We start from the raw sequence: 27,799 nt of genomic DNA, 5'->3' as shown, positions 1-27,799 counted from the left end.
TGTCAATTTGAGGTAGGGGCTGAATAGAATTTGAGGTGGAAACATGGGGCCACTGTGCAAAGTGAGAGCCAAGAACTGCCCACCTCTGGGTGTTCTGAGTTTGGAGACAACTCCTTTCTTCTACATCTTCCTTGCATCCCAATGAAAGAATTGAAAGGGGCTCAGTTATGCACTCCACCTCGCCCATAATATCTAGGGTTCACCCTTCAATCCAAACAGGAGCTATGAAGACCTGGGTCTGGGCCAAAATAAGCCTCGGGGACACGATATGAGGGCCACAAAAAGTGTAGGCAATGGAACTTCTGGTGTGAAGCGTCGAGGGAGGTTCAAGTGCTCTTCTTCCTTCTACTGTGGAAAAGCCCCTCTTTTTCAGGAATTCTCCCGATTAAAGACACCCACAACTCCTGAACGGGCTTCTCCTCCAATTGCAACCCAAAGCTTTACATATGTCTTCATGTCCCTGGAGTTTTCTTGTGCCACTAAATGTGTGAATGTGTAGAGATGAAATTTTACCACCTCTAGATTCTCTAATTGTTTAATAGATTCCTCAGTGTCTCATCCGTCACATCCTTAAAGCTGTCCATCCACTTATCTTTACCTTTGGAAAATCTGAACGTGAGGCCAGCATCTACTTAAATGCTTATGCTCAGTATTTAATGTTGAAATTTAAATGTAAGTATAATAAAATATAAACACTGTATACCCCTGCCCCCCAGAAAAGACACCCACACCGCCGAAAGGCCAAGTCCAAGGGAAAGGAAGCAACGCATCCCCAGCTTGGCCAAGTCTGCTCTAGACTTCTAGAAAGTCCTATCCCCCCATCGAAGCCGTAAGAACCAGAAGCCTAAGAAGACCAACCCCGGGACGAGGGAAAGGCAGGGACCAGGTCACTTAGGCCAACCTCTGGCCTAGGCCCCAAGAAGGGCCCCTAGAGCCTCACCACAGTCCAGAACAGGTGCTCACCAAAGTACACAGCCCAGAAAAGGAGCTAGATCTACGGACAAAGGGTGTGTCACTACATGGAGTCCTTTTTCATACACGTATAGAGGAAGAGAGACACCTAAGGGCAAAGACAAAGTAAGCTGAAGTCACAGGGAGGTCCTCTACTCAGGGCTTTCCATTCAGGATTTGTAAGCTCTACCCAGAGCTCTTCCTTGGACATCTTCCTTGAAGAAGAAACAGAATGAAAAGATGTTCCAAAACCCATTTTTCTTTTGCTACAGAAAGACGACTCTATGAACATTGTTACGTATCATCTTTTATACATCATTTGAAAATCCAGAACATTACAATTATTTACGTATTACAATACATTATAAAAAATGTATAAAAATACATTACAAGTAATGACACCATCCTATTAAAATCCGACAAGTAAAACTCTTGAACACCGACTAGTTTCACCATCTTGCCAGCTTCCCAACTGCTGCTTGCAACACGAGCAAGAATCTAAAACATCAGCAGAGCAGAGGGTCCTCTTTTTAAGCCTGATTCAATGTTTGGGTCTCAAAATATATTCACAGAACCTGCAGAATAAGGGTAAATCATCAACGTGAAACTAGAAATGTTGTCAGGTTCAGCAGAACCTCTCAAAGGGATATTCTTTCTTGTCTTAATTTACACTGCTGGTCCCTAATGAATGGATTTGTGATATTCCATTTACCAGTTTGGTTCCTTGGGCCAGATACTTCTCTGAACCCCAATTTCTTCCCTGTAAAATGAGAATGTCACTAACACCTACTACATTGGGATTGGAGTGAGGCTCAAATAAGAGGATGTATAAGATACTGGTGCACAAATGTCTGAGGTTTCTGGGTAGTTATCACTTCTCTGAGAAACAGAACACTGAACTATGAATTTTAAGACATATACTTTATACCCACTCAGACCAATAATTAAGAAACTTAAATTTCTCTTCTTGGCTTTCCCCACCAATGACTCATTATGAGAGAACTGCTGGAGTTGTTTGGATTTTTAAGTCACTGTATACTTCAAAATGTTAGTATTAAAACTACAGTACAAAATTTTAGGTATCATAGTCTACTAGGTGCCTACTCTAAGATTTGAAGAAAGAAGAAAATAACTGTAAGAGCTAGAGGGTCACAGAAATCAATTTCAAACATAATTTCCCTCCACAGTTATCTGTATCTGCCTAAATTTTTAGAATTACTTATTTATGCATTCTAATTATCAGATTTTCAGGGACTTTCAAGTATGAATCACTTGAAACTCCATCATTCACTGAAACGAATACGTTGACCCACATATCCTGGGTTTTGTAAGACAGGGTAGCATCAATCTCCCACACACTGTAGGTTTATCTATCCTTATGTATGTCACACCACCCAATAAAAGATATATTTAAAAACAATTAACAGGAAGAATAAGTTTTGACTATAAAATATAGTCTTGTGGGGTTTTTGTTGCCATCAAAGCTCAAATACTTTTTTTCAAGGTGCCACCAGGTTGTCCAACACTTAAAATAGTCTAAATATCTGTCTATATCTTAAGGATATAGACAGCATTTGGTGGCTGTTAACTTACACTTAACCGAGATTATAAAACACTGTTACTGGGATGCCAAAAATGTTACATGGTACTTCATAGGAAAGGAATGCTGGGGCTTAGCCACTGCCCAGAGTCACTCACCAAGGCTATGCTTATTTTGCTATTAGTTTGGACAGGTTAATTTTCAAAAATTCTTCACATAATAAGCAGAAAATAACCTGAATTCCAATAGAATGGGTTATTTCTGTTCAAGTTTGTGGCTACCATTTAAATCATAATTGTAATGTAAACACTTGGCCCTACTTTGTATGTTTACATCACAGGTCCTTAGCCTGACACACAGCCTATTGGCTGACTCTGTTGGTTACCTACCCACGAGCCATCTCCCTTCAGTTTCGTTCTTCAGTTTCGTTCTGACACTATGTACTGATAGACATGATGGGCATCTTCCCAGGCTCAGGGTGCCACTTGATCAGTCTGAGCTGCTCAGAGCAATCGCATCCCCCTTGCTAGTGACTAGGTTTCAACATGGCCCTCGGTAGTTACCCTGGGAATCTTCTCATGGACTTCTTTGAAAGTTTTCCTCACTCCTTAAAAGATACAAAAGGCCAGGATGTGGAGAAACTGGAAGCCTCACGCATTACTGGTGGAACCCTCAAACCCACAGAATACTGTCGCCACCTTGGAAAACAGTTTGGTGGTTTCACTAGAAAGTTTAGTAATGTACCATACAATACAGCAATTCAACTCCTACCTAGCTAGCTACCCAAGAGAAATGAAAACACGTGTCCACACACAAACGTACGCATAAATGTTCCCAACAGCATTATTCATGCTAGTTAAAGAACAGAAACAACCCACATGCCCTTCATCTGACGAATAGAAAAAGTACAATATATCCATACAATAAAACACTACTCAGCAATAAAAAGGAACAAGGTACTGATACATGCTACAATACGGATGAACTTCAAAAACTTTATGGTAAGCAAAAGAAGCCAGACAAAAAGATCACTATTGTATAATTCCATTTATGTGTGAAATGTCCAGAAAAGGCAAATCTAAAGAGACAGAAACTGCATTAGTGGTTGCCTGAGATCAGAGGGTGAGAAGAGAAATTGATTGCATTGGGCACAGGGGATATTTTAGGGGTAATAAAAAGTTCTAAAAATGGTGATGGTTGCACAACTCTGTACATTTACATGTGTGTGTGTGTGTGTGTGTGTGTGTGTGTGTGTATGGGGGTGGGGCGGGAGAGAGAGAGAGAAAGTAAGGATTCAATCCTTCCTATCTTAGGTTCCCATGTGGGAACATGATGCTTGAAGCTGTAGCGGCTATCTCAGGACCAGAAGGAGAAAGCCAGCTAACCAGGAACCATGCATGACATGTGCTGAGCTGTTAAATTAGACGCTCTTGAAACAGCCCTAATCCAAATTTATTTAACGTGGAACCAAAAAATAAAATAAAATAAAAATCCTCACTTAAGTATCTCTTACTTGAAGCCAAAAGCATCCTGATTGATACAGACTAGAAGTACAGTCACCAGAGCTTTTGCAGTGGTATAGGATTCACATATACATTGAACTTTGAAGATACACTTGCTACAGATTGAATGTTTGTATCCCCCCAAAATTCACAGGCTGAAACCTAAAAATATCAAAATTACAGTATTTAGAGGCCGGGCCTTTGGGTGGTGATTAGGTCATGAGAGTGGAGCCCTCATGAATGGGATTAGTGTCCTTATAAAGAGCTCCCAGAGAGCTCCCTTGCCTCTTCCACCAGGTGAGACCACAGCAAGAAAATAGCATCTATGAACCGGGAAGCCAGCCCTCACCAGACACAGTACCTTGATCTTGGACTACTCAGCCTCCAGGACTGACAGAAATAAATTTCTGCTGTCTATAAGCCACCGAGTCTATGGGACTTGGTTATAGCAGCCTGACGTGACAAAGACGGTGCATTTGTGGTGATGTGTATATATATTCAGACATTTCTAACTAGGTTGCACACTATCCTGTGTGACATGAGATACATTTAAGATGGCACCTAGTAGCTGTTTTACTAAAAACATATTTCAATCCAAGCTTGAACTAGCACTTGCTGTCATTCCAGCCTGTCTCTCCTCTACTTTCTTTCATGTTCAGCATGAATCAAATGGCTTAAACATCCCAAATACATTCCAGTTATCACCCCATGTTTCATCCCTCCACATTTTTGCACATCATATTTTCCAAGCCTAGAATGTTCTTCCCTTTGACTACATGTTAAAATGCTATGCATCTTTTAAATTCCAACTTGGGAACGTCTTCCCTGATCGCCAAGAATAATCACTCCCTGCCCTGATTTAATTCTATACCTTGTATATATCACTATTATCACCTCTGTCACATTGTATTGGAATTTGTTTTACTATTACTATCTCCCCTATTGTGAATGCTAAAGGGCATGAAGTTTAAATAAAAAACAGCTCTATCTTATATTTGGGTGACTTTGAACAAATCACTTTACTTCTGGGTCTCAATTTCCTCTTCTGTAAGATAAACATGGATATTATCATCCCATCTCTCTCAGACTACTATGAGACTTAACTAAGATAACATATGCAAGAGCATTTTATCAATTATAAAGCACTGACAAATTTTATTTCGAATAGATAAGGTTTTTTTTAAAGGTATATAATGGCCCACACAAATTAGGAAAAAGATGTGATCTCTCACCATTCATCAAAACAGCTCTAGCCGGGCTTCCCTGGTGGCGCAGTGGTTGGGAGTCCGCCTGCCGATGCAGGGGACACGGGTTCGTGCCCCGGTCCGGGAGGATCCCGCATGCTGCGGAGCGGCTGGGCCCGTGAGCCATGGCCGCTGAGCCTGCGCGTCGAGCCTGTGCTCCGCAACGGGAGAGGCCACAACAGTGACAGGCCCGCGCACAGCAAAAAAAAAAAAAAAAACATTTCTAGCCAAGACTACCAATGAGCATTGACCTCCCAAAAGCCTAACCGCGAAGGTCTATTCTCAATCATCATCTTGCTCAATCCACGAGCAGCACTTGATCCAGACGACCTTGCCTTCCTCCTGGACACACTCTCTTCACTGGGTTCCACCTCAGTGGAAGCCCCTTCTCACTATTCTTTACTTGCCCCTTCTCATCTTCCCCACTTCTAAATCTGGAGGGCTCCAAGGCTCAGTATCTAGACCTCTTTCCTTCCTATACTCACTCCCTTAGTGATCTCATCCAGTCTCATGACTTTACATAGCATTTAATTTTTTTTTTTTTTCCTTTGGCCATGTGGCATGAGGGATCTTAGTTCCCTGACCAGGGATTGAACCCGTGTCTCTTGCAGTGGAAGCACAGAGTCTTAACCACTGGACCACCAGGGAAGTCCCTAAATAGCATTTAATTTCTTCCAACTCACAAATTTGTAGATTTCTTCCCTGAAAACCAAACTTGTGTATCAAACTGCCTAGATGTTTTAAGTATCTTACTGTGCTCAAGCTGAGCTCCTAGTCTCCCCCACCCCGAGTACACACCTCATCTCAGTTCATGGGCATTGGGTCCATTCAGGTGTTTGGGTCAAAAAAAATCTCAAACTTGACTCCTCTCTTTCTGTCATACTTCCTATCCAGTCCACCAGAAATTCCTCCAACCAAAGTATCTTCAGAATTCAATCCTTTCTCACTACCTCCATGCTGCTTTTACCCTTGTCCAAGTTTGCCATCATCTCTCACTTGATAGCTGAAATAGCTTCCGAAATGGTCTCCCTTGTTTCTGCCCTTGCCCATCTTTGACCTCGGTGAACCCACCAGCCAGAGTCACTCTGTTACAGCATTAGTTATATCAGGTCAATCATTGTTTAAACCCCTCCATTGGTACCCCATCTCCCTCAGTGTAAGATCACAATGGCCTTTAAGGATCCATGTGATCTGCTCACCATACTCCTGTTTCCTCACTGACCTCATCTCCTACCATTGTCCCCTTTGCTCAGTCCACTCCAGCCACTATGCCCGCCTTGCTTTCTGTTGATAAACTAGACGCCTGGCCTGCCTCTGCCTGAATGCTCTTCTGCCTGATATCATGTGGCTCATTCCTTCATTTCGTTTATATCATTCCTCAGATGTCACCTTCTCTGTGAGGTCTTCCCTGGCCATCCCATTGAAAATTGCAATCCCCTTTCCTCCGACTCCCCATCTCCCTTTCCTGGTTCATTTTTCTCAACAGTAGTTGTCACCTTTTAGCATATGTTTTACTGTCACTAGTAAAAGCTCCAAGAGTACAAAAATTTTTATTTCTTCTGTATCCTCAGTGCTTAGAGCAATGCCTGACACATAGATAGCATATTACTTAAAAAAATGAATGAGGAAAGAATGAATGAACAAAGTAGGCTTCATAGATTCATGATAAATATATTTCTAAACACCTGTATCTTCAACAATAATGGGCAGAAATACCATCAAAGTTTATAGAAATGTCTGACACTTAAAAGTCAGGAAATTTGAGGCCATAAAGAAGAAATCAAAGTAAGTTTGGGAACACTTAATGTTCCTAAAGAAACTCATAGCAAATAAGTAAGTAGCTATACTTCAATTAAATAAATAAGTAGAAACGAAACGGTACTCAAAATATAACAAAATATTCAGTTGATCACCCCCTAGACTTATTATAAAGTTCAAAGTTAAATAAATGCTTTCTATTTACTTGTAAGATGCTTAGTATGTGCTGTATTTATCATTTTAGAAGGCAGAGCTGAACATTTAGATTTTCTTCCTATATAAGTTTCTTGTGAGTACCTTGGCAGACTTTTCTGGTTTCAATAATTCAAACTAATCATGTCAACAAACAGTTTTAAATAACCAAGACTATAAAATTTGATACTCAGAGTAAAGTTATTAAGTATACTTGGTTATAACCTAAGAATTAACATGACAGAAAAACTTTAAGGAATTTATCATTTTAAACTCTGTAATTACAAATTTTTATATTAGTAGTTGCTATACTAAAGGTATATAATCTGCTGATTAAAATAGATGTTGTCCACAAACAGAAAGTTGTGGATGCATATGGAAAAAAAGTTTCCCATTTTAATATTGATTTATCCCATGTTTTTCTTTTAAATTATTATCATTTCCAGGCAACTCTCTGCTGATAAATTACAAATGAGGATAAACAGTACTTTAACATTCCCATCAGAAACTTTCTAAAGGGTAAATGAATATAATCTCCCTCAAACTAAATTATCATTCAGGGATGGCCATGTATTTTGCTAAATTAGAGATCTAGCAAATGAAAATCCAAGACTTTAAACTTCATTTCACAACGATATGCTATTCTTCTAAGTGTTGTATGTACTAACTGTGAGGTCTTTTATTTAAATAAAGACCATTCTATAAAAACTAACGTCAGAAAATGTGCTATAGTTCTTGATTTCCTCATCAAGAAATCACTGAACCATCACTTTAGATCATAGCTGAAAAGTGAATGAACAAAGTTTTTTAAACTATATCTAAGTTTACTCCTCACTGACAACATTGAAAATAGAGAATTTGTGTACATCAATTCTAGAAACTTGCTCTTATCTCAATTTACAGAAATTTCTGTAAGGAAAAGGAAAGGCCACATAGTACAAGAGGAAGTCATGACCTTCGGTAACATGTTTATACGTAACAAAACTTAATAAATGTTGTTTTTTATCCATGCTTAACTGGATAAAAAACTTGAATAGAACATATTTTTAGAGAAAAGAACATATCTAAACATGTGAAAACTTCTATCCAAACTGACTGAATATTTCAGTGAATACTTTTGGTTAATGTGGCTTGAAACTTGCAAGGCAGTCAACAAAGAAAGTTGGAAGTATCAAAACATCACTGATTCGTTGTGAAAGGCAATAGTAGTAGCTTTTATTATAACTAAACATAGTTACAGATGCTTACCCCTCTGTTAAGTTTTTTCTTACATATATGGTTTTAAAAAATATATTCCCCACAACAACTTCATGGGATAAGTGTTATGCTCCCCAATTATAAATGAGAAAACTGAGACCCCAGGAAAGCAAGTAAACTGGCCAAGGTTATCAAGATGAGGATTCAAACTCGGGTCTGTTTCATTCCAGAGTCTGTTTCTAAACCTCTGAGCCCAATGCTGGGTGGCCATTAAAACAGATTCAAAGATATTCACATCAGACATTTGTAGGTAAAACATTTGTTGGAAAATAATACTGCACTCTACACACACACACACACACACACCCCAAAATATTCCAGCAGATAAACTTTTGTTGAAAACATTTCAGGAAATCTGACGTTTCCATGCAACACACTTTGCCGAAAGTATACTTCACAGAAAATTTAAAGCCCATTTCTTGAACTAATACTCCCTGAGCTAAACAGTCATACAAAATAATTGTTATTAATACACATAAAGTTTTCCATGTCAGTAACTCTACTGTTCAACAATTTAAAAATGAACTTCACAAGAGAGGATGCTCCTTAATTACAGGAGCAATCAACAAATCACAAAAATCTTAAAGCTAAAAGATTTCTTCAAGTTTCTTTAACCTAACCCTTCATTTTATAGATGACAAACTAAAGTCCAGGAAGATGAAGTAATTTGTCCAAGTTTCTACAACTAAAAAAAAGCAAATCATAATAATTTTTACTTACAGTGGGATAAAGATATTTCCAATTCCCAATTATCTTTTTGACCATACCTTAACATTTCTCAATTACAGTAATATATCAACGATATTCTCCATCTGTAGCATTTAAAACCACCTTGAACTTGAATCATTTTGAGGATCAAATCCTACAACTTCAATCATTTCAAAGCAACCTATTCTAAACAAAGAAAACTCTCACTTTCCATGGCAAACAACTGCTAAACAAGGAAAGTAAATACTGTATCAAAATACTTTTTATATTACCAACAGTATTTATGTGAATTTCGAATGGCTTTCTCACAGAGATGATCAAGAATGAATTATAAGACATAAAAGAAGGAATATAAGACTATTAATGACCACTATAAAAACTTAATGTCTACCATAAAGATTAAACAAATGTACAGTTTCTGTTGTTATTACATAGTAAAGTTTTTATTCTAACAGAACTTATTGTACTTTATATTGACTCCCAGCTAGTAGGAATTCATTTCCGTCTGACCACTTTTGGATTTTGTTTACCAAAATGAAATATCAAATTGAAAAAAAATTAATGCAAACCACAAAAGTCCTGCTATGAAAGAAACATTCAATGTGATATTTAAAAGCAAAATCAATCATAAATAAAATAGGACATTTGCCTATCGGACCCATCATTGTTACATAACCTTCCTTAGTAACTATATAATCCACGTTCATTATGTGTAATCATATCGAAGACACTGTCAGATTAATAAAATTTCCTTAGAAGTACCCAAATCGTCATTCCAGATGAAAATGAACCTACAAAAAGCAGTTCAAAACAAGGAAATCCAAAGTCATAAATCACTTTGATCAGGCAACAGCTCAAAATAACTAGGCAATTCTCTAGTGGCGTAAGTACCAGCTCCAAAATGAAGTGCTTGTAGAGTATTTAAAAAGCAACATACCTTCTTTAAGGTGGAGAATTCCCAGTGATCAAATTGTAGTAATCCACATAGGGAAGGCATCATCAAAAATCCCAACAACTTTTAAGCAACTCCAAAGAAAAAAGTTTGGTAAGTTTCATTCAGGAATGACTTGATGTTGTATTGGTACTTCCATAACATTCACTGATAGAAAGATCCAGTAAGAACAATGCAGTACGAAGGAGTCAGTGCACTCATGATGCTTTCTAGATGCTGACAATAGTAATCACACCTATACAATTGAAATTAATTAGTGTTAGCTTCCAAGTCACTCAACACACTCAGTTTCTTTTAAAAAAGTAACCTTAGTGTTAATATATTTCTTTCTTTGACACAAAAATTCAAAACTACATAGCTCTGGCACTTGAACCGTTTCTAGCTGCAAGTTTTAATAATGGATATTACTGTACGAAATCACAACTTTAAGAAGTTCAAATAGACTATGTTTGGCTCTTTCCTCCAGGTGTTAGCAGCACAGTTTGAAGTTTCATCTGTCCGGTCAAACTGTAAAGGTGGGAGATAAAGGCAAAGGGTGGGAGGAAAGCTTCTAGCTCTGGGGTGGGGATAGGAGAGGGTAGCAGTGATAAATTAATTACCTTGGTATTTGGAACGATCTCACAAAACAGACCTGAAGATAATGACCTAAATTTGCATTTTCTAACTCAAGAGCCCTGTTCCACACATTCCCAATATTTAAACACTGCTAGAACATACCACGTTTGCCCACTTTCAACAAACTCCCAATTTCTGTCCCTAAATGTCTTTCTATGAACCAAGTGACTGGGCGGATGAACGACTTTGTGATAAAGTGGGAAAGTGCTGAAAGAAATGTCCTATAAAGCGGAGATGTTTATTAGGTGCGCAGTGTTCGCCTCATCTGAGCAAGAACCAATCCAGAAACACTGCGAAGTGAAGCTACTTGGGAAACAAAGTTAAGGAGTCTCCTTTTGCCTATAAACACGGAGGGAATTGCGCTGCCTCTCCACTCCGCAGAAGCTGCAACAGCCATCCCTCTTTTGGGCGGGCGTGGTAGACAGAAACAAAAGGTTAAAACACAAAAGGCGGGGCGGACCGCTGGGTCTGTGGAGCTTCAGGCGCTCGCGTTCCCCTTTCTACTCAAACACATTGAAATGGGGCGGGGGTGGGGGCCCGCGTTAAGTGAGAGAGGTGATGATGGATCGCCAGCACCGCGTAGGTTATTCTGGGTGGGTCGTGAAACTGAGAGGGGTGGACGGGATGGCCGACTCTAACTAGTGGTCCAGGCCCCATCCCTCCATCCCTGCATCTCTGACAGTCGAGAACCTGTGGCTTCTTCCTCCAACCTATCCCAGCCCCAAAGAAAACTTTCTGAACTCTTACCTGTTTGCTCTAACACCCTCGACCGCAAACACAAGAGTCCAATACCCTACCACCCAAACCTCTTCTGCGTTCTCGTGCTGCAGCTTTGGGTATGGTGCGTTGGATCTGCGCAACGCTTCGCAGGCTGTTAAGTTATAAAATGGTGAGGGAACGACCCCCGCTTCCATATCTCTTTCCTTGGCAGGACCAAAGTCAGACCCGGCAAGTCCCAACCATTTCAGCACGCTTCCCTCCGGTCTGCGCGCAGCTAGGAGAAAGCGAGGCAATGCCCCCTTGAGACACCCTTCCCCCCATCCCCCCAGCTCCTCATATAAAGAGGCACTTGAGAGAAATGCCCGCCTGGCTTTTGCCCATTAGAAATAAACAAATAAAACAATCTGTGCAAGTTCCTTAAAGAACAAAAGAGAAGGGAACAGGGGAAAGGAGGTACAACTTGGCCAAACTTCGCCACCGGACTGCTCCTCGGTCCTCCGGAGGGCGGGGAGCGGGGCGCGTTGCGGGGGAGAGAGATAAACAAGACAACAGTCCCCACTCACCTTCTTCCCCACTTCGTCGCACTTCTGAGAGACGTCTCCCTTGTCGCGGTCCTCGCGGCGCTCGGACACTTTTGTGTGGCCTGACAGCGGAGAAAGTCGCGGCGGCAAAGTTGCGAGAGGGAGATACCCGCGCGTCCGAGGGAGAGGGGAAGAAAGAGTTCATCAGAGTTCCCCCTTTTGTTCCAAGTCCCGGAGCAGACAAAGAGGCGGCGAGCGGCGGCAGGTTTCTCCCTCTCACCCCTTCTTCCTCTCTCTCTCCCCTCCCCTCCCCGCCCCCTCCCTCTCCCCGCATCTCCCGCCCGGCCGGGAACCTCGGAGGCGAGCCTGGGCGGCTCAGTCCCCAGCCCATTGCAACTCTGCCACGACCCTCTCCTCCCACTACCTCGCCCGAAACTTTCCCCGGGAGATGCATGTCCTGGTCCCCTCCACACCCACCACGCTGTCTAACGCGCTCAAGTCTGCGGGGGGAGAGGGGGAGGAATCTCCAAAATCATTGTTTCCGGGAGATGCACCTCTTTGTTTGCACTTTCCCTGCCAATCAGTGTGAGCAGTCCACTTTGGCATCGAGTTTCTGTCAGTTTTTCCTCATCCCAAGAGACAAAATCCGAAGGGCAAGGGGTCAACCACAGAAGGTAAAGGCGCTCACACAATTGGAGGTGGGGTGCACCCTAGGCTCTCCATCCTGGTTCCTCCCCTCGGATCACCCCCTCCACCCAACACACCAAAACAACTCAAAGGGGCATCAAGATGTGTTAGAAAACTCTCCCCCCCCCACGCCCACCCCCACTCACTCTGTCCCTTGGGAGCTCCCTCTAATCCGGAGGACAAAGCCCAGCTCGGGGTCCCACCAGGACCTCCACCCCTAGGGGCTACCTGTTGCTGCAGGCGCTGCGCGACTCGGTCCAGGGGCGCCGAGGGCGGATTCCCACCTCGAGCATCGCACCCACCTCTCAGACCCCAAACTTCTCCTAACCTCAGACCGAGACTGCACGGCTCTCCGGGAGACCGCGCTCCCTCTGACCCTGGAGCCAAGCGCTCCTCACCGGCTCCCTTCTCTACACCACTGCCGTGTCCTCGCTCCAAAGATCAGACTCAGGGTCCCTGGCTGCCTCCCCATCCTCTACCCCCTGGCGAGGCCGAACATCCCCTCTTACCGTCCCCTCCCCCACTGCCTTGCCCCAGGCAAATCGGGTGTCTCGGACCAGGAACAGCTCCGCACTCTTCCCCAGGCCCTTTACCAGTCGTTCCCCAACCTCCAGAACTGGGGACCCCATCCTCATCTCCCCCATCCTTAGACCCTCATCCCAGCTGCGGGCCACAGTATTGGCACCCTGAGTGACTCAGAGTAGCGCTAATTTTCCTTCTAGATCTTACTAGAATTGAAGAGGAGGAAAGCCGGAGATGGGGGAAATGGGAGAGAATGGGGGCCCGCAATGGGAAGCATTTTCTAGGGCAAAGGAAAACAACAACAACAACAACGAGCATTCCAAAGCAAACATCCACCCTCCAGGACGTATCCGGCCCATCGCCCACCTTCGCCTCCACCCTTTCTCCTTCCCCATCCCAGACTTGGGATCTTTGGGTCGTGAAGTTTGGGGGTAAAGGGATGCGGTACAAGGAGGCTTGGGAACCTGGGACCAGTGTCCAGGGTTGGGGTGGAGGTGGAGGATGCCTGAAGGAGGAGGTGAGGGAAGGAGCGAAGAGCCCCTGCTGAGTCCGGAATGTTGCAGCCGACGGTCCCGGTACTCTCCCGGCGACTCCTCGCCAGGTCTCTCGCCCAGAGCAGAACAAAGACGCCGCGAGGAGCGCTTCTGTCCTCGCCTCCCGGGGCCCGCACCCCGCCCTCCGCTTTGCTTGCACGAGCCCACGCCGCTCTCGGAAACTTTGCAACCAACTTCCCCCAGAGTTAGCGCGCGCGGCGCAGGGAACAGAAGAAGAAATGGGGAGAGTCGTACCCGGGGACCAGAGATGCCCTCTTCCCCGTCCCCTCCCGGACGAGGAGCAGCACTCCTGGCGCCGCCGCTCCCACCCGCGCGCAGGGTGACCCACGGTGCAAGGGCCAGAGGAGCACACGTTTTCCCCGGCTCCCTGAAGAGAACGAAGAGGGTTTTCGTTTGGATGCGTGCAGGGCTGGGTAGTGAGGTCGAGGAAAGAGGTGGCAAATAGAGAAGCGGGCGGAGGGAAGGCGGAGGGCGGTGGCTCGGACTGCGCGGGAGGCGAGGGCGCGGGCGCGAGCGCGAGTGTGAGCCGCGCCTTTCGGGCCGGGTTCCTGCGCGCCCCGTCCGGCCTTCCCAGCTCGGCGAGCAGCCGCGAGGCCGCAGAGTCAGGGCCCGGGGTCCGGGGCCGCCCGGCCCGCCTCCTGGCGCATCGGCCTGCTCACCTGCCCGGAGCCTGGACACCTGCGCCGCCTCCTCCTGGAACCTCGGGTCTCCTGGGCGGCTCCTCGCCTATTGGGAACTCAGAAGCCTCATCCTAGGTTAGGGATCTTGAACGCTCCACAACCAACCGCAAAGAGAAAACAGCCCCTATCCACTCCTGTCTGGCACATTTTCCTCTTTGTCTAATTATGATGACTTCCAGAATTGTCTTTTTAGGAGAAGTCTCCCCTCCCCTCCCCCCCCGCCCCCCCCCCCCCCGCGACAAACCCTTACTTTCCGCTCTTCTCAGGGATCTGCTTGGAAAATAATGAAAAGGCAGTACTTCGAGACAATTCAATTCTGCTGCCTCTCAAAAATACTCGAGTTATGGGGTAAATCAACGAAGAATTGCTAACTTCTAAATAATACCCAATACTCCACTGACTGTTGTGGCCTAATTGAATCTATTCAACCATTACCAAACCTTTTGAAAATATCGACTGATTGTTTCTCTCTTTTCTCAAGAAATGAGGGGGAAGGGCCGTTTGCCAGGTGAACAGTCAATATGACTTCAAGGTTTGCTCCCTGCTTTATGAAACACTCCTGTCAGAGCTGTTCGAAGTATCTCTTTCCCAACCTGCTTGCGGGGAAAACAAGTGATCTCCTCCCAAGAACCTTGGTCCTTAACTGGTCAGAGCTCCCCCATCTCCACTCCTGGGCTTCTCTGGGTACAACAATAGCCACTGCTACTTTTGAAAAGGATGCCATCGTTTCTCAGATGCCACCATATTATTAATATTTTTAAATTAATTAAAATGGTGGCTATACCTGAGCAAATGGACTTAGAGATCCAAGTATTCTCTCTGAACTCACAATGTGGCCACCACACTTGGGACTCCACCCCTGCCATTCCTACGGCAGGCTGACAGCATCCTGCAGCTCTCCCTTCTCTGCTTCTCTGTTCAAGGGCTTCCTTGAACAGAAGAAGATCCCGCTTTGCTAGTGCAGGAGGGCAGGCTAGAAGGGCCAGGCAGAAAATGCCCCTCAGAGAAGCCCTCAAGCCATCGAGGATGCAAGTCAGTCTAAAACTACCCCAGCTTCCTCACCTGGAGGTAGGACTAGACTTACTCAGTTGTATTCTGCACTGTCTCCCACAGGTCCTCATCTTTGAGCCTCAGTTTCCCACAGCAGGAACTTGCTCTCTAAGGAACCCTATGCTGGCTCCCTTCCTTACCTGTCTCCCCGTACTTCTAGTGCTTTCTGCCATCACATCCCAAACAGGCCACAGTACTTGCCCTTGAATCCTGGTCTCATGGTCATCTTCTGCAGGAACTCAGCCTAAGACACCTCTCAGATATGTGCTGTTTAAAGGGAGGAATCCACTCTATTCAGAGAACGAAGCTACAAAATCAGATTTTCCCTGGAAAAGAGGTTATTTCAGCAATGAAAAGTGTTTAAGTTATCTAGTTTACTTTCTGGGTCATACTTTAAAATTAGATATTTTACTAAATAAAGTATAGAATCGTACCTCGTGTGTGTGAAATTTTTGTACATAGATTCATAAGAAAAGAAGTTCTTTAAGTCTGATGCCAGCAGACAGCAAAGCAACAGCATGTTCTATTAGAATCACCCTTTTAAAAACTGAATTAGAAGTAACATAGAGGGCTTTTTTTGAGCCTCTGATGAGAGTTAAGAAGGATGACAAACACATCTCATACTATGTCTCAATGTGACCTAGTCAGTAATATTTCCAGTGAGAGATGCTACGGTGCTTTTCACCAAACTTCTCACAGCATAAATTGGCCAACGGTTGCAACAGTTTTTATGCAATTATATATTAAATCTTATTCTGCTCTTAGCCATCATTATGAATAAGTCCTCAAGTATCCACATAATTAAAAGCCCCAGTGCCATCCCTAGCTCCTAGAACTTTCCTTCTTGGGTTGCTTTCACTGCTGTTTTTCTTAAACTCTCCCTGTGATGGTCCTCAGTGCTAGTCACCAAATTTTTGTTGTTCTCCCTCTGGGCACATGTTAGGAATGCAATTCCCTACTCCCCTTGAATCAGACGGAGCCATGTCATCTGTTCTGGCCAATGAAATGCGAGCAGAAAGCTTTCCAGGTGGAAGCTTTAAAAGCCAGTGTATGATTTCATGTGTCCCTTCTCCATCTGCCTCTGTGCTGGATAAGGTTGCTGATTTGCCCTGGGTACCAGGGTGAGCCCCCTCCACAGCCAACCTCAGTGATCATTTTGTGTTAGCAAAACAGTAACCCTTTCTTGTCCTAAGCCACTGAGATTGTAGGGTCGTTTGTAATCACGGTACAACCTGCTTCTCACTTGTTCAGATACTCTCAGTCATTTATTTTTACAAAGTTATACTTCTGGTTTCCTTATGGGTTTGGGATCTTGGAAAGTTTATGCAGTAGCTCCCGTGAACTTCCCATAATATTTTGCAGCTGGACTTCAAGTTTAACGGTACTGTGCTGGGTAAATTGTTTTAGGAAAGATTAGTTTATCTTCTTGTTAAAAAAATAAAAGCCTAGCAACAAATTACGAAGAAGGGGGTAGGATTCTGTGGAGTCTGATACACTGCACTTTTGCATCTGCCCCAGAAAGAGTTGACTTTCCCCCATCTTTGTCATTGGCTTACCAACTTTCAGAATTTCTTTAACCAACACGGTAAACTCAACGAGTCTTTGTCATGCTGCGTTTTAAACTAAAATTCTTTCCACAAGTCATTTAACCTTTGGTGAAGTTTTATTGGTTTTATTTACCTAATAAAACTGAGAAGTACTCACTCACTTCATGGGGTTGTTATGAGAATTAAATGAGATTTTCAGGTCCTTAATCGAGGGGCTGCCGTTCAGTTACAAATACTTCATAGCTTATCTATCAATATCCCTGGGTCAGAAACATTAATAAGGAGGCTTGCCTGTTCTGAAATGTTTTTTCATTTTCTTAATATCCCAGCAATAATCACTATATTGCAAAAATGTTGTTAAGAATAATGAACAGCATATCTTTTTCCTTTCCCAAGAGATACCTGGAAAATTGAAACCCCCTTTTACTTCTAAGCCCTAAGGACTGTTGGTTTTACTTGTACTCTTGTTGTTGCTACTGTTATTGTTTCTAATTATTTCCATTTCCTCTGGTAAAATCCCAACTCCATAGCCTCGAATGTAAGGTCCTCCACATAAAGCCTCCCCACGCCCTCAGTCTGTCTTTTCCATCAACCTGACTCATACTACATGCCCTGATAATACTCAATTGCTTGTAGCAATGCCGGCTCAGGCTTATGCACTTTTACTCATGCTGTTCTCTCGGAAGACATTTATCCCACCTTTTTCCCATCTCTAATCCTTACTTGCCTTCCAGATCCTTCTACACAAGTATCTCCTGGAATAGGTTTCCTTCCGGAAACCCCAAGTTGGACTGTCCCTCCTTCATTTATCCCATCAAATATCTCTATCCTTTAAGGAGGCAGTAGAATTTTTATTAAGAATGTGAGTTTTAGGGCTTCCTTGGTGGCGCAGTGGTTGAGAGTCCACCTGCCGATGCAGGGGACACGGGTTCGTGCCCCGGTCTGGGAAGATCCCACATGCCCCGGAGTGGCTGGGTCCGTGAGCCATGGCCGCTGAGCCTGCGCATCCGGAGCCTGTGCTCCGCAACGGGAGAGGCCACAACAGTGAGGGGCCTGCGTACCGCCAAAAAAAAAAAAAGAATGTGAGTTTTAGAATCATCAGCTGGGTGTGTATCACCTGGCTTTGCCACTCACTAGCTACGTGACTGTGATCAAGTAACTTTACCTTTTTGACCTGGGTTACCATGTGTAAGATAACATAAGACTACCTGCATCATGGGATTGCATGGATAAAATGTCATCAAAAATGTAAAGTGCTAAGCATATAAACCTGACAGTAATAAAAGCAGCTGTCATCTATTGAGTGTTTCTTATCTCTAGCAGATTTAAATAAAGTTAAAGTAGTAAAATAGCAGATGGTGAAATTTCATTTTGATTCTCAGCTTTTCTTCTCCGATATAAAGGTCTGGAACTTCAGTAAAGTATCTTCCTTAAGGATGCTGGGCATTGAAAACAAAAGCTACCCAAACTCTCAAGAGACGCCTGTGCTCTACGTGTTATACCAGAAACTAGATTTCCTAATCAACAGTGCTTCAGTCTTTATATCAGTATATATAGGCCACAGTAGGCCATCAGAAGGTTCAGAAAGAGCAAGGACTCTAATGTGTTGTCCATGTATTGGACTGAAGAGTATTTCATCCAGGCTACAGTGGATCTCTGCTCTATGTACTGTATGTAACTGAATAATATACAGTAATTCTCCATTTTCCCAATAAGAAGATTGTTTTAAAAGTTTCTTGGCCAACTATACACACTTTTAGATCACGTGTCTACTTATTTAATATGCTTCCATATTTGCGTCACATTAATAAATTTAGAAATAATAATTCCAAAATATTTCTGTTTTTGCCACTCACAATTCATGAAACAATTTTCTCTTCTCACACATCTTTGTCATCCCCATAGCCACTCTGGTTCATTTATCTCTCATTATCAGAGCCCATCATCTTTATTTCTATTTAAATTGTTGAAAACACAGCTCTTCTGGAGCTGACGTTGATACTGAAAATGGAAATTTTATCCCAACCCACAAATATCATTCACATAACATTAAAAAAAAAGTAGTCATCTTTCCTACAGATGTATAGCTGAGCTAGCCACAACACGAGAAGATTTGTTTCACCTTGAAAAGATTTGTTTACAAAGACAGCAAAATTTGATGATCATGAGGTCTTATCCCCAGGATAAAATTTTTTTAAATAAATAAGTCTATATTAAATACGTTAGCCTCCTTCGTTTCTAGTTTGTTATATGACCTCCATAAGCATTAGAAACCAGATCGAGGCCCAAAGATTGAGGGTAATGTGGCTTTGCCAAGTATAATTTGTTGTTCGAAATAAAATAATTGAGAAATTGAGAGATTACATCATAGGGTCTTTTGGGTAAGGCAAACTCCTCTTCTGAAGGCTCATTTGGGGGGAAATATCTTACCTGACATTTAGGAAGGTACTGGCAGTAATCTGTCTTGTCACATGTGTCACATGCAGCCTTTTTCCATATTAGTGCAAGAGAGATCCCGACAAATTCCACCCTCCATCTGTCCAAGACAATCCATCAGCGTCTGCTTGCATTTCTTTTCTATTTTTTATACATTTATTTATTTATTTTGGCTGCGTTGGGTCTTCGTTGCTGCGTGTGGGCTTTCTCTAGTTGCGGCAAGGGGGGGGCTACTCTTCGCTGCAGTGCGCGGGCTTCTCATTGCGGTGGCTTCTCTTGTTGCGAAGCATGGGTTCTAGGCATGCGGGCTTCAGTAGTTGTGGTGCACGGGCTTAGTTGCTCCCCGGCAGGTGGGATCTTCCCAGATCAGGGCTTGAACCCACGTCCCCTGCATTGTCAGGAGGATTCTTAACCACTGCGCCACCAGCGAAGTCCCTGCATTTCTTCATGCATTACAACTCCTTAGTTTCTGTCTTCCCATCTGAAGCAAGGATCATATTTCCATGTCATTATTCTAGAAGATTCTATAACAGCATGGCATCTTTTAAAAAACAGATTTAAACATTTCCCTCTGTTGAGGTTTTTTCTCCTTCTCTTTCCAGCAACTTTGCCCATTCTGCTGTTGCTCACCCAGCTCCTATCATCTAACCGTCCCTGCATTTGCACTGTTATACTGTATGCTTCCCAGTGGAATCAAGTTTCCATCCATTATAGAGCTTTCTCTGAACCCCTCTGCATGAATTAGGTGGCTGGCACCTTTTTTAGGAAAATGTACATCACAACTTCTGATTACGACTCATGTTCTTGGATGATTACCCTGTGTATGAAGCAGTCCTTCAGGCTAACATGATTATGCAACAGTAATATCTTTAACTTCAGGGGGTAAAAGCCTGACACTGTTCCACGTGAAATAGCATAATTTTTGGTTTTAATTCCCGATTCTCTGTTTCATGACATTTATCCCTGATATCTAACTTAGATAAAATCTTTAACCAAAGGCAAATACAATTTAATGGAAATAGTCTTACCTGTTTTCTTCCAATTTTGCAATATTTTTGGCTCTAAAATTCATGTAATTTTGCTGTTGCTTAGTATTTCCTGTGGAAATACTTATTTGAGATGATAACAGCCTTAAATAAGAACAGAACTGCTGAATATTTTGTTTTGTGGAGAAAGGTATTATTAGACTTTCTTCTCCAGGCTAAAAACAAAAAATCAAGGTCATCCTAGTCATAGAAGTTTCTCAGAAAGACACTTTTATTATAGCTTTGACTTAATCCAGGAAGCCTATCACTAATAGATACAATTAAAAAGAACAAGGGATAAACAAGGTGGCTTTTTCCCCAGCCACCTGCTATCTCTCCCCTGCTTTCTATTTTATTGTCCTGTATAGCAATAGTAACACTGGTTATACTTTCTCTAACACGATTTGGAAGAGTCCATCTTTTAACTTTGCCTGGGTTATCACCTACTTTGGGATTGGATGCCCTATACACTCAGCTTAGATATTCCTTTCTCATTTCAGTTTATGTTAGTTCATAAGAGATTTCCTTAGTTTTATAGTATTTTCTTCTCTCATTATTTATTTAGTTTGCTTTTTATTTGCTGGCAAGCTTAGCCCTCATAAAAAGGGCTAGAGACATCCATTGATCAAGAGCACAGGCAGGAATTCTGATAACAGCACTTCCTGCCCTATGAGAGGAACCACTTGGTCCTTGTTGCAGCTGGGATCACAGTTGGCCTCATAAATGGTTGCCAGTAGCCTCCACGGAACAGACCCTTGTCTTTAAGGCACTGTGCTAGAGCCATCATCCTATTTAAACTAGGGCAAAGAGGCAACCATTTGTCTTCTCCTTCAGAGCCAGCAATTTTTCCCTGTAATAAATGACTTCATTTTGCCACTGGAGTTACAGAGGTTAAATTTACAGCTAAGTGCAATCCTTTACTCATTACAGCAACTTCCAGAGAGTTCACTCATTTATTAGCAAAAATATCACTTTGAGTCAGGAATAAAGGTGCAGATGTGCTCATACAAAATTACTAAGAATAAGGGTGAGAGTCTGATGTGGAAAAATATACAGTATTACACCAAAAGTACTTCCCCTCTTTTTCTCCGAAATTTAAAATAAAGTAGTAAGACATTTAACAAGGGGTTTTCGTGTTTCCATGCCCAGTTTCTTCTCAAGAATTAATCCTTGGTTTTCTTCTCTTCCTGAACTACACCCGCCTATCTATGCTGACTCTATTCACTATGGCTTTGAGTTTCACAACCCCTATCCCTGTACCTCCAGCCCAGATTGTTCTTCCTTGGCCCAAACACCTATAAATCCAACTGTTCACTGGAGGTTTTCACTCACAGGTCCCACAGATACCTCTCATTTAACACAGCTTAAGCTAATTTTACCAGCTTTTTCTCAAAAATCACAAACTCTCCCCAACAATCCTTCTTATTAGCTCTACTACTATTTAACCAATTGTAATGGATAATTTTATGTCAACTTGACTTGGCTAAAGGTTGCCCAGATAGCTGGTAAAACATTCCTGCGTGTTGTCTGTCAAGGTGTTTCCAGAGGAGATTAGCATTTAAACAGATTGACTAAGTAAAGAAGATCACCTTCACCAATGTGAGTGGGCGTTATCCAATCTGTTGAAGGCCTGAGTAGAATGAAAAGGCACAGGAACAGCGAATTTGCTCTCTCCAAAGAAGCTTGGGACATCCATCTTCTCCTGCCCTCAGACCTTGGTATTGCGGGTTCTCAGAACTTTGCATTCAGACTGAATTCTACAGTTGGCTTTCTTGGTTCTCTAGCTTGTAGTCTGCAGATGGCGGGACTTCTCAGCTGACTCACAAGATTATAACCCATACATATTCTCCAGAGAAAGAGAACCAATAGGATATATAGATATACACACTGGTAAAGGGAACAAAAACAACAAAAATGTGGGAGTTACTCAACACTTTTCCCCTCCCCCCTCAGTCCACAACTAAATGCCTAAACACTCAAAAAGAACAGTCAGTTTTATTTCCTTAGCATCTCCAACATGCTTCCCTTCCTGCCCCATAGCTACTACCCAATTCAGGCCCTCATCATCTTTCAACTGAACAACTATAACGGTCTCTGTTATAGACTGGATGTTTGTGTCTCCCCAAAATTCCCATGTTGAAACCCTAACTCCCAGTGCAGCTTTATTTGGAGATGGGGCCTCTAAGGAAGTAATTAAGGTTGAATGAGGTCATAAGGGTGGCGTCCCGATCTGATAGGATTAGTTTCCTTGTAAGAAGGGACACCAGAAACCTCTCATTCTCATTCTCCATGCACACATGGAGGAAATGTCATGTGAGGACACAGAAAGAAGGAGGCCATCTACAAGCCAGGAAGAGAATCCTCACCAGTAACAGACTCAGCCAGCACCTTATTCTAGGATTTCTAACCTCCAGAACTGGGAGAAAATAAATGTTCTGCTGTTTAAGACACCCAGTCTGTGTTATTTTGGAATGGCGGCCCAAGCAGACCAATACAGTCTCCAAACCAGTCTCTTCCTCTGCGGTCACCCTGGCGCCACGTCCAAACAATCTGAAGCACTGTCCCTAGAATGACTTTTATAAAAATGGCATGTTGATCACATTATTTATTTCCTTAAGAAAAAAGAAAAGTATTAATGGCTCCCTACATTGCCAGAGTCCAAACTCAGCCTCCTCTGTGATCTAGCCATATCTAGCACCCTCCCTTCATTGCTACCATCTCCCCTCCCCACATATAAACATCTCCATCCACATTAAATAACTTACAGCATGCTGTGTCTTTTTCTGTATGTGCCACTCCTACCCTCTACCCCTCTCTCCTTTAACTTGGCTTCCCTTTCTCATTGAAGCCTTCCCTGATCTTCAACATGCAAGAAACCGAACATTCCCCATGCCTCATACAACCGTTGAACCTCATTCACATCTCTGTTCCAACACTGACCAACTGTCTAGCAGGGTTTATACATGTCTTCCCTACTAGGTGTGTGCCTCATTTATCGTTGCCTTTCTAGTGCCTAGCACAGTGCCTGGCATACAACAGGCACTCAATGTTTGTTTAATTGGAAGAATGACCTAGGTAAAATATCAACACCGCATTTCTGCTCCTACTACTTCAAAAGTAGATGACCTTATTTTATCTCTGTTGACTTTGAGTTTGCTAAAATTATCTTATCACTCTGATCTGTCAAGGTTTGGGTTTGTTTTCTTTTCTTGGCAGTTAGATCTAATATAATGGATCCACCAATTACAAATTCTGCACCTTCAGCTAAGTTATTGATTTCATAAAAGGATTAATATGTCCTGGTGAGAGCCCTGAGAAAGGGCATTAAAACTCTCCCTCTACTTTGAAATCAATTCATTAACTGATTACTTTCACATTTCACCCGCTTACTTATCCACCTAATTTACTGCCACAATCCATTATAACTTTTTTCCCTAAACCATATCTGCCTAAGGGTAAACCGGGTCACAAGAACGTCCCACCCAATATGTCATGCTTTAATCTGTAAAGTTATTGTTTCTTCTTCTACCCCCTCCCTCACTGTTTATGATATACACTAGTATTTAGTCTGTATACACTTGGGATTTGATAAAGTTTACTCTAAACATTTTAAGCATTTTATATATACTTTGAAATTGAATTTGAGCTCAAATTATAATGTATTATATTTCCATTATTTTTACTACATGTGAAGCTGAGACTTTCAGAACACAGATTCTCAGTGACCCCGTGCAGAACGAGCTTTAGTGATATGCTGTTGGCCTCAACTGAAGGATATCAAAGACCCAGAGACATGAAAGTTATTTTTGTGTCTATTGTAGCGATGTTGCCAAGGACATTTTCACTATATCATACCGTGTCCTCTTTATGTGAATCTACAGGAGAAATGTTTCACAGGTTTTAGATTCAGAAAAAGTGTTCCATTTATAGTTTGGCTTTAATCTTGTGGATAAATCTTGTAATTAAGCAGGTTCCCTCTTTGCTTTGTTCCTCAGAAATGTAAAGCCCAATTAGCCGATCTTCTCTAGCACCTACTCAAGGTGAGAAGGTTAACATGTTTGTGTGTGTAATCTTATCCCTTGCTTTAATCATTTAGTTTTTCTACCCTTATTTTCTACCCTCCAAAAAATTATTTCAAAAATTGAGGTTTATATTTTGCATTTATGTCAAATGTAGCACATGAATCGGAGCAAAAATAATTTTGTCTTTATTTACAAACATGGGAATTGAAAACCCTGATAAGGGGATAAATTTAGTTAAAGTTTTAAGACTGTTTAACCCAATGAGACTGAGCTTTTTTTAAAAAAAAAATCTTTATTGGAGTATAATTGCTTTGCAATGATGTGTTAGTTTCTGCTTTCTAACAAAGTGAATCAGTTATACACATACATATGTGCCCAAATCTCTTCCTTCTTGCATCTCCCTCCCTCCCACCCTCCCTATCCCACCCCTCTAGGTGGTCACAAAGCACCGAGCTGATCTCCCTGTGCTATGCAGTTGCTTCCCACTAGCTATCTATTTTACATTTGGTAGTGGATATATGTCCATGCCACTCTCTCACTTTGTCCCAGCTTACCCTTCCCCCACCCTGTATCCTCAAGTCCATTCTCTAGTAGGTCTGTGTCTTTATTACCATCTTGCCCCTAGGTTCTTCATGAACATTTTTTTTTTTTTAGATTCCATATATATGTCTTAGCATACAGTATTTGTTTTTCTCTTTCTGACATACTTCACTGTGTATGACAGACCCCAGGTCCATCCACCTCACTACAAATAACTCAATTTCGTTTCTTTTTATGGCTGAGTAATATTCCATTGTATATATGTGCCACACTTTCTTTATCCATTCATCTGTTGATGGACACTTAGGTTGCTTCCAATGCACTGGCTATTGTAAACAGAGCTGCAATGAACATTATGGTACATGACTCTTTTTGAATTATGGTTTTCTCAGGGTATATGCCCAGTAGTGGAATTGCTGGGTCATGTGGTAGTTCTATTTTTAGCTTTTTAAAGAAACTCCATAATGTTCTCCATAGTGGGTGCATCAATAATTTACATTCCCACCAATAGTGCAAGAGGGTTTCCTTTTCTCCACACACTCTCCAGCATTTATTGTTTGTACATTTTTTGATGATGGCCATTCTGACCGGTGTGAGATGATATCGCATTGTAGTTTTGATTTGCATTTCTCTAATAATTAGTGATGTTGAGCATCCTTTCATATGTTTGTTGGCAGTCTGTATATCTTCTCTGGAGAAATGTCTATTTAGGTCTTCTGCTCATTTTTGGATTGGGTTGTTTTTTTGATATTGAGCTGCATGAGCTGCTTGTAAACTTTGGAGATTAATACTTTGTCAGTTGCTTCCTTCGCAAATATTTTCTCCCATTCTGAGGGTTGTCTTTTCATCTTGTTTATGGTTTCCTTTGCTGTGCAAAAGCTTTGAAGTTTCATTAGGTCCCATTTGTTTCTTTTTGTTTTTATTTCCATTTCTCTAGGAGGTGGGTCAAAAAGGATCTTGCTGTGATTTATGTCATAGAGTGTTATGCCTATGTTTTCCTCTACGAGTTTGATAGTGTCTGGCCTGACGTTTAGGCCTTTAATCCATTTTGACTTTAGTTTTGTGTATGGTGTTAGGGAGTGTTCTAATTTCATTCTTTTACATGTAGCTGTCCAGTTTTCCCAGCACCACTTATTGAAGAGACTGTCTTTTCTCCACTGTATATTCTTGCCTCCTTTATCAAAGATAAGGTGACCATATGTGCGTGGGTTTGTCTCTGGGATTTCTATCCCGTTCCATTGATTTATATTTCTGTTTTTGTGCCAGTAAAATACTGTCTTGATTACTGTGGCTTTGTAGTATAGTCTGAACTCAGGGAGCCTGATTCCTACAGCTCCGTTTGTCTTTCTCAAGATTGCTTTGGTTATTCAGGGTCTTTTGTGTTTCCATTCAAATTGTGAAATTTTTGTTCTAGTTCTGTGAAACATGCCAGTGGTAGTTTGATAGGGATTGCATTGAATCTGTAGATTGCTTTGAGTAGTAGAGTCATTTTCACAATGTTGATTCTTCCAATCAAAGAACATGGTATATCTCTCCATCCATTTGTATCATCTTTAATTTCTTTCATCAGTGTCTTATAGTTTTCTGCATACAGGTCTTTTGTCTCCTTAGGTAGGTTTATTCCTAGGTATTTTATTCTTTTTGTTGCAGTGGTAAATGGGAGTATTTCCTTAATTTCTCTTTCAGACTTTTCATCATTAGTGTATAGGAATGTGAGATTTCTGTGCATTAATTCTGTATCCTGCTACTCTACCAAATTCATTGATTAGCTCTAGTAGTTTGTAGCATCATTAGACTTCTCTATGTATAGTATCATATGATCTGCAAACAGTGACAGCTTTACTTCTTCTTTTTGAATTTGGATTACTTTTATTTCTTTTTTCTTCTCTGATTGCTGTAGCTAAAACTTCCAAAACTATGTTGAATAATAGTGGTGAGAGTGAGCAACCGTGTCTTGTTCCTGATCTTAGTGGAAATGGTTTCAGTTTTTCACCATTGAGGACAATGTTGGCTGTGGGTTTGTCATATATGGCCTTTATTATGTTGAGGAAAGTTCCCTCTATGCCTACTTTCTGGAGCATTTTTATCATAAATCAGTGTTGAATTTTGTCAAAAGCTTTCTCTGCATCTATTCAGATGATCATATGGTTTTTCTCCTTCAATTTCTTAATATGGTGTATCACATTGATTGATTTGCATATATTGAAGAATCCTTGCATTCCTGGGATAAACCCCACTTGATCATGGTGTATGATCCTTTTAATATGCTGTTGGATTCTATTTGCTAGTATTTTGTTGAGGATTTTTGCGTCTATGTTCATCAGTGATATTGGCCTGTAGTTTTCTTTCTTTGTGACATCTTTGTCTGCTTTTGGTATCAGGGTGATGGTGGCCTCGTAGAATCAGTTTGGGAGTGTTCCTCTCTCTGCTATGTTTTGGAAGAGCTTGAGAAGGACAGGTGTTAGCTCTTCTCTAAATGTTTGATAGAATTTGCCTGTGAAGCCATTTGGTCCTGGGCTTTAGTTTGTTGGAAGATTTTAAATCACAGTTTCAATTTCAGTGCTGTGATTGGTCTGTTCATATTTTCTATTTCTTCCTGGTTCAGTCTTGGAAGGTTGTGCATTTCTAAGAATGTGTCCATTTCTTCCAGGTTGTCCATTTTCTTGGCATATAGTTGCTTGTAGTAATCTCTCATAATCCTTTGTATTTCTGCAGTGTCTGTTGTTACTTCCCCTTTTTCATTTCTAATTCTATTGATTTGAGTCTTCTCCCTTTT

General features: G+C 41.9%; 1 pseudogene; it reads right to left on the bottom strand.

The window, feature by feature from the left end:
- LOC137232657 (uncharacterized) overlaps positions 1 to 12,940 on the bottom strand; it is a 976,682-nt pseudogene extending 963,742 nt beyond the window's left edge.
- Positions 12,941 to 27,799: the final 14,859 nt, after the last annotated feature.

This window comes from Pseudorca crassidens, chromosome 10 (assembly GCF_039906515.1).
Source record: "Pseudorca crassidens isolate mPseCra1 chromosome 10, mPseCra1.hap1, whole genome shotgun sequence".
In the NCBI taxonomy this organism is placed as follows: domain Eukaryota; kingdom Metazoa; phylum Chordata; class Mammalia; order Artiodactyla; family Delphinidae; genus Pseudorca; species Pseudorca crassidens.
Note: the sequence above shows the minus strand (reverse complement) of the source record. Positions and strands in the feature narration are given on the sequence as shown.